Source organism: Arachis duranensis, chromosome 5 (assembly GCF_000817695.3).
Source record: "Arachis duranensis cultivar V14167 chromosome 5, aradu.V14167.gnm2.J7QH, whole genome shotgun sequence".
Taxonomy (NCBI): domain Eukaryota; kingdom Viridiplantae; phylum Streptophyta; class Magnoliopsida; order Fabales; family Fabaceae; genus Arachis; species Arachis duranensis.
Window position 1 is genome coordinate 92,890,305 of NC_029776.3, and position 6,989 is coordinate 92,897,293.

Genomic DNA, 6,989 nt, shown 5'->3' on the forward strand with positions numbered 1-6,989 from the left:
CCCGAAGGGATAAAGAGGAATCTCTGCTATTTGATAAAAGACAGAGAAGACCACAAGTGCCAGCTATGTGTCTCAGAGTTATCTGAAGAAAGCAATAATGAAACAGAATCAACCCACATGATAAAGGAAGAAGACAACGCATCTGAAGGTTACATGATGAAAGAAGAGGACAGCACATCTGAAGCATCTCTCAAAATTATTGCATAGTGACGTAAGCGCTTAGGTCATAGAGCACCAACAATGTAGCTGGTGCAAGATAATAAACAATGACGTAAGCAATGACGTCATAAGAAGGGTAAGGATGGGAATTGTCCATCAGACCCAACCATTATAAATAGGTTGCTTAGGCAATTGTAGAAAGCATCAGATAATAGAAAGCAGGAGGCTAAGAGTACTCATATGCTAGGAGAGCAAGGAGGAAGCTGCCGAGGCGATTCTGTAGTCTGAAGAAGAATTCCTTTAGGAAAAACTAATTCTAAACTCCCCTCTGGAGTTAGTATCTATAATCTCCCCTCTGGAGATAAAAACATGTTATGTAAAATATTCTAAATAAAGGAAGTTTTTCTCCAGAAAGGTACGCCTTTATCCTAATCTCTTAGTTATGAACTATTTAGAAAGTTTAGAATTAAAGGAAGAATCTGATTATTATAGGTTATCTGCTTTATTAGATAATGAAAAACAGGTTGTTCTAAAAATAGAATTAAATCTCAAATCAAATGAAAATTTTAATAAACAAAATCTTTTAAAAGAAGTTTTTAATAGAAAAAATATAATATACTATGGAAAAATTCAACTTGAAGCCCCTATAAAAATAAAATCCGCCAATGGAGAACTTGAGATAGCTTTGATAAATGATGAAGAATTGAGTAAACATATTGAGAAAATTAAGGATCAACAAAAAAGATCTAAAATTGGATGGATCCATATTAGTACTATACAAGTCTTAATCAAATCTACATATATGAAAGGAATTAATTCACCAATAAGCTTAGCAATCTGTGATAAAAGAATTACTGATGATCCAATAAATCAAATAATTGGAATTGTTCATGGAAACTTGGCAAACGTAAATGTTAAATTCAATGCCCATCTTGGATACGCTATACCTTTATCAACTGAAAATCTTGGAAGATCTATAAGCTTAGCTTATAAATTTCACAGAAAGAATCTAATGGAACAAGATGATGAACCATTTTCAATTACATATGCGATAAATTATGCTTTAACGAATAGCCATCATAGTATAATATTTAAAAATAGAGAAAGAATTTATGTTGATGAATTATTTCAGAAAATTGTAAAAACAGAAATACCAAAATATAAAGCTATTGAAAACCCAGTTCTATTATTAAAAGAACCATCAGAAAAATTAGTATCATCAAATTTTCAAATAAGAAAATCTAAAATTAATAGCCCTTTAAGTTTATCTAAGCTAAAAATCAAAGAAGAAAATTCTAAAATAAAAGAACTAACAAAAAAGGTCGAAAAATTAAATGAAACCCTAAATACTAAATTATGACAGTAAATAAAGAAGAAATATATGTGACTTATCAAGACAAGAAACAAGAGCTATTTGAAAGAAAAAATCGGTTGAATTATTTACAGTTTTCTGAAATAAATCAAAGAGCATTCAAAGCCCTAAAAATAATCTATGACAAGTTGAAAAGAGAAGTTGAAGAGCTAGAGAAATTAATAGAATCTCTAGAAAATAGTGATGAATCAATGATAGAGTTTGCAAAAATTTTAAAATAATAATGAAGCATAAAAAGATTGAAAAACCAGAAAATAAAATTAAAAGAAATAGGACGAGAAAATTAAAAGGTAAAATAAAGGAGTATAAAAGGGAATTAAACAATCTTCAGATTAAAATTAATGATCTTATAATAAGAAGGATAGAAATAAGAATAAATATAAACAAGTTAGAATTGAACTTAAAAAAGTTATAAATGCCTGGAAAATCATATTATGACCTAAAAGAATTAAAGCTGTTAAAAGAAAAAATGGAAAATGAAATTGAAAAATTAAACAGATATTTAGAAACAGGAGAAAGTGTAGAAATAAAAGAAGTTATTGAGGATTTGAGAAGTTATATTAAAGAAAAAGACAAACAGATAAAAGATTTTATATACAATAATCCATACAAAAAGGAATATTATAAACTAAAACAAGATTGAAAAGTTATAAACTGGTAGAAATGGTCAATACTTTCAAAGAAAAATTTGAAGAGCTAATAGAAATTTCGAAAAAGAAATTAAAAGAAAAAAAATCGAAATTAAAAATTTGGTACCAGAGCCAAGTTAATGATTAAGGGTAACACTTTTTCTTTAAACAACACTTTTAGTGACACGCTTTCAGTTACCAAATGTCCACAATTAATTGATAACCTTTTTTATAGTCACCATAGGTACAATAAGATAATAGGTACATAGAAGGCACCTATTAATTATCTTTTTCAAGCGACATATTTAGGCTAACGGTAAATGTTGGCCTAAATAATTTACTCAAGTTCAGATCATCGATAACAATTAAATATAATTTTTAATTTTAAAAATAGGTTACTGATGTCGAAACCGTCGTTAATGCAATTTCCTTATTTGTTTAAAATGTACATTACTTTGTCCACGATATGGTTGTCGGTAACAATTAAATAATTAATTTAATTATTACTTATGAAAATACGTTGTCGACGCCTAGCTAAATATTAATTATGCAAATATGTAGTCACCAAAAAAAAAAAATTATGCAAATATGTTGCCGATGCAATAGATCATTGAAAACGTAATTTAATTAATTTGTTTAGTTTTTTATTAAATTAAAATTACCTTACCTAAAGTTACATGGTCTGGCCGTTGTTAAAAATCAAATAATTGAATTTAATTATTATTTTTTTAAAAAAATGTGATATATCAACGCCTTAAGCCCTTAACCGTACGTAATGCAATTCAAATAATTTTTTTAATATAAATTATCTTAACTATGGCATGGTGTTTGAACGCGTCAGTGGCGTGTCAACATCCCGTTAACACGTAGAGAGTGTGGTGAAGTAACGAGCAGGGACGGGTGGCAGACTATTGTCAACACGTCATGAGCGTGTTGCTGTGAAACTTGTGAAATGATTGCTGGTTCCAATGTTACAGCAGCAGTAAGGGAGGGGAGCGTGTTACAGGCCTGTCTACATGCAAGGAACAGTTCCCTCCGATAATAAACAGCAATCAGCCCACAGTCCTTTATAAATATAATTTTCTTCCCTTCCATTAAAACATACAAAAAGTGTTAGTGCTGAAGCAACTGAGAGAGAAAAAAAAAAAAAAGAGTGTGTAGTGTGAGTAGTGTGTTAGCGTGTTAGAAGAAGAAGAGAAAAATATTGGTAGCAGTAGTGATAGTAGTGTGAGTAGTGGTTTAAAAAAAATGAAAAAAATTATTATTAATTTGTAGTGATTAAAACATAATACGTAATTATACAGCGCTCGAGAAACACATTATTAATTATTTGGATAATTCAATTTCTGTAAGTTGATAAATCTTATTTTTTGTTATGTATTTAAATTTTTTAAATTTTGTCATTGTTAGTATCGTATAAATATATAGTAGGAATAATATTTTTTATATTTTCTGAATATTTTAGAATAAAATTGTTATTTATAAAATATAATTATATTTTATTTTATATAAACGTGAATATATAATTTTTTTGTTATAAGAAAATTAATTTTTTGTTATAAAAATATTTATAATATTTAATTTGTATATTCAGGAAATTTCGGTGCATGCATGCTGTCGAGATCCAAGTCACGCATAAAAGGAGGTGGAACGTTCATCGGTTGACTGTTCGAGAAATGAATCATTACATTCTCTGTTGCTGCTTCAACTCCCACATCACCATCCTCATCTTCATCGTCGGTTTCATAAGTGGCTTCAAAGTCCTCTTCGCTGTCACTATTTATTTCTTCGTACAATGTAGCTCTTTCATCCTTTATATCTAAATTATTTTGAATCCCTTCTGCCTCTACGTTTTCAAACTCAACATACAGCTCAATTTGTGGTTGTCGCATCCGAGTCTGCCGGTGAATTTGAAATATATTTTGCATACCCGCTTCGTCAGTGATCGACATGATATCAAACTGTATTAGACCACCACAAATTACAACCGGATTTGGTACAGAATTTTACTCACTCTCATTAACATACCGTTCTCCATGCTTTGACAGAAACCGTTTTGAAGCTCCACTAACGTCATGGTGCATGGAACCACAAACAAAACGAATTCTCACACACAAACCTCACTGTCTCATGAGTATTCTGTATTATCTCATCATTACGATACACTACCAAGTTTGCAGTAACCTCCATTACACTACCAACACATAAAGAACACTCAAAGCACACTCTTCTTTGGAATGAAAATGGTACTGAGCTTTGCCTTATATAGAGGTGAGCATTCAACACACCCCTCACGTGCTGCCTGCTTCAACCAACCAGGTTTAGCCACGTGTCAGCACGCCCCCTGCGTGTAATACCTGGTCTAACCGAAATTAATTAAATAATAAGTTAAACAGAAGCGAATATGGTTGGAAGATTTGCCAATTGGAATTTGATAATTTAAATATGATATTTGGATTCAGTGAATTTTTCCGAGTCGGAAAACATAGTTTTCTGCGTAAAAGCGCACAGTAGAATTTTGACCGGCAGTACCGGCTGAGATCTGTCTGGTACTGCAGCTGAGAAAATTGATTATGAGTAAATAAGATTAAGAAATGAGGAATTATAATTAGGGGAGGTAGAAATATTTAAAGTGCGATTTAGAGCGCTAATCTTAAAGGTTTTGGCCCAAAATTGGGCCAACGAACAAAAATAAGTAAACTGGACCTAAGTGGGCCCAAGACCCAACATATATAAATATTAGTTATGAGCATTTCAGCTCATTTTGCCCTAAAGAAGGGGTGTTGGGCGCTAAATTGAGAAGAGAGAAAACATAACTCTCTTTGATCTTCAAACTACCATAACTTGAGCTATGGAGCTCCGACTGACGAGCCGTTTACAGCCACGCGTCGTTCTTCTCATCCTCTACAATTCTATCTAAATTTTGTGGTGAGTATTCCATTTATCTCTGCCCAGTTTTTGAAATTTCCCACTGTTATACGTTTTTGGATAGTTAGTGTTGAAATCTTGTGATTTTGGGTGTTTAGGGATACTCCAACATGGATTCTAAGCGGGTTCTATCCCTACTTCATATGGACTCAGGTAAGAAGTGCTTAAACCCTTGTGACTTGTGATTTTTATGAGCCCTAGATTGATAAATGTATGTGAAATTGGTTATGTTAGTGTATTTGGTGATTTTGATGCACAATTGGAAGGTTGGTGTTGCTTGTGGAGCTTTGGTGAGGCTTGGAGCTAAGGATTGGTGGAGACTTTCATAGAAGATGCTCAATTGGTTTGGCTATAAGAGGTACGGTTTAAGTTTCATTTAAGTACAGTGTGGTGTCATGAGAATTCCTAGGCTAGATGTCTCTAGGATTAAGTTTAGTTTGTGTAAATGGTTGGTGCTAATATGCATAGTTGGTACGTAATGTGAATTAATGATTGGGTTGAGAATTGTGTGGCCTTGTATGCTTGGTGTATTGAGAATTTGATGTATTGGGTAATGAGTATTGATTTGTGGTTTATGAATTTAAATTATGAAATTGGGCCGGAGGCCGAAAAGAGGTAAGGAAGGTAAGTTGATGTGTGCATTATGATGACACAAGTGATTGGATGAATCTCAAATAATGAATATATGAATGATTAGGTTAGTTATTGAATAATAAGGTTTGAGGAGTTGAAGTGTGGAATTTGATAATTTTGGGTGAAATTATATAAATAATGTATGTTTGGTTTTGGTTGAGATATATTATGTGGTCATATATGTGATTATGATTATTGATGCCTTGATGGTATGATGATGCATGAGAGATATGTATGTTGTGATATACACTTGAAGAATGATTAAGGTTGATTTGTGGGTGAAACCATGTGATAGTGAGTATGATATTGATTATGTATAATGATGATTGATTGGAAATAATATTGTTGAAAATTGGAATGAGTAAGGATGTATGACATGTTAATGTGTTTGTAATTTAGCCATTTGTTTGAAATGTGTAAAAATGGTTATATGGCAGTTTTGTGAATTGTGGTAAGGTATTAATGCTTGAGTTGAGGAGGCTTGATGTTGATTTTGGTATATTTTGATTGATTTCAAAAAGGGTCAAAATTGGCATGTTTTGGTTGTTTTTGAAAAGGGTTGAAAATGACTTGTTTTGTAAATGGCACTTTGTGGTTTTGTATGAAAATATAGTTTTTGGGCATACTTTGACGGAACATAACTTGGACTCTGGATCCCCGTTTTGTGCCAAACTCGTTTAAAAATAAAATTAGATCCGGGATGTCTATGCCGTTTGAGAAACGGGCAGAAAATGATTTAAAATGAGAAAGTTATGTTCGTCGGAAGATTGGGGGTTGAATCTGTGAATTATGCAACTTTTAACTTAGAAAATTTTTAACAGAATGACCCTCCGCGCGTAGGCGCACTTGGCGCGTACGCGTCGTTCTTCGAGAAGGCACCATCCACGCGTGCGCGTGGTGTGCGCGTGCGCGTCGATGCGCTGCACCTAATGCCGAGCCATTTTTCCCGAGAGTTGTGCCGGAGTTGTGCCAGTTTTTTGCGTGAGGGCACAAACGCACCCACGCGTACGCATAGCTGACGCGGGCGCGTCCCTTTGCTGTTTTTCCATCCACGCGTACGCGTGGGTGACGCATACGCATCGATGAACATTGTGGCCATCCACACGTGCGCGTAGAGGACGCGTACGCGTGGCCCTGTTTTCATGCCAAAGTTGATTTTTGAGTTTTAAAAGCCAAATCTCATACTTGCAAGCCTCCAATCTCACCCCTTATGTATTAAATCATTATGATATGCCTAGCAATGAGAAAGGAGCTAGGGGACGTGGTAA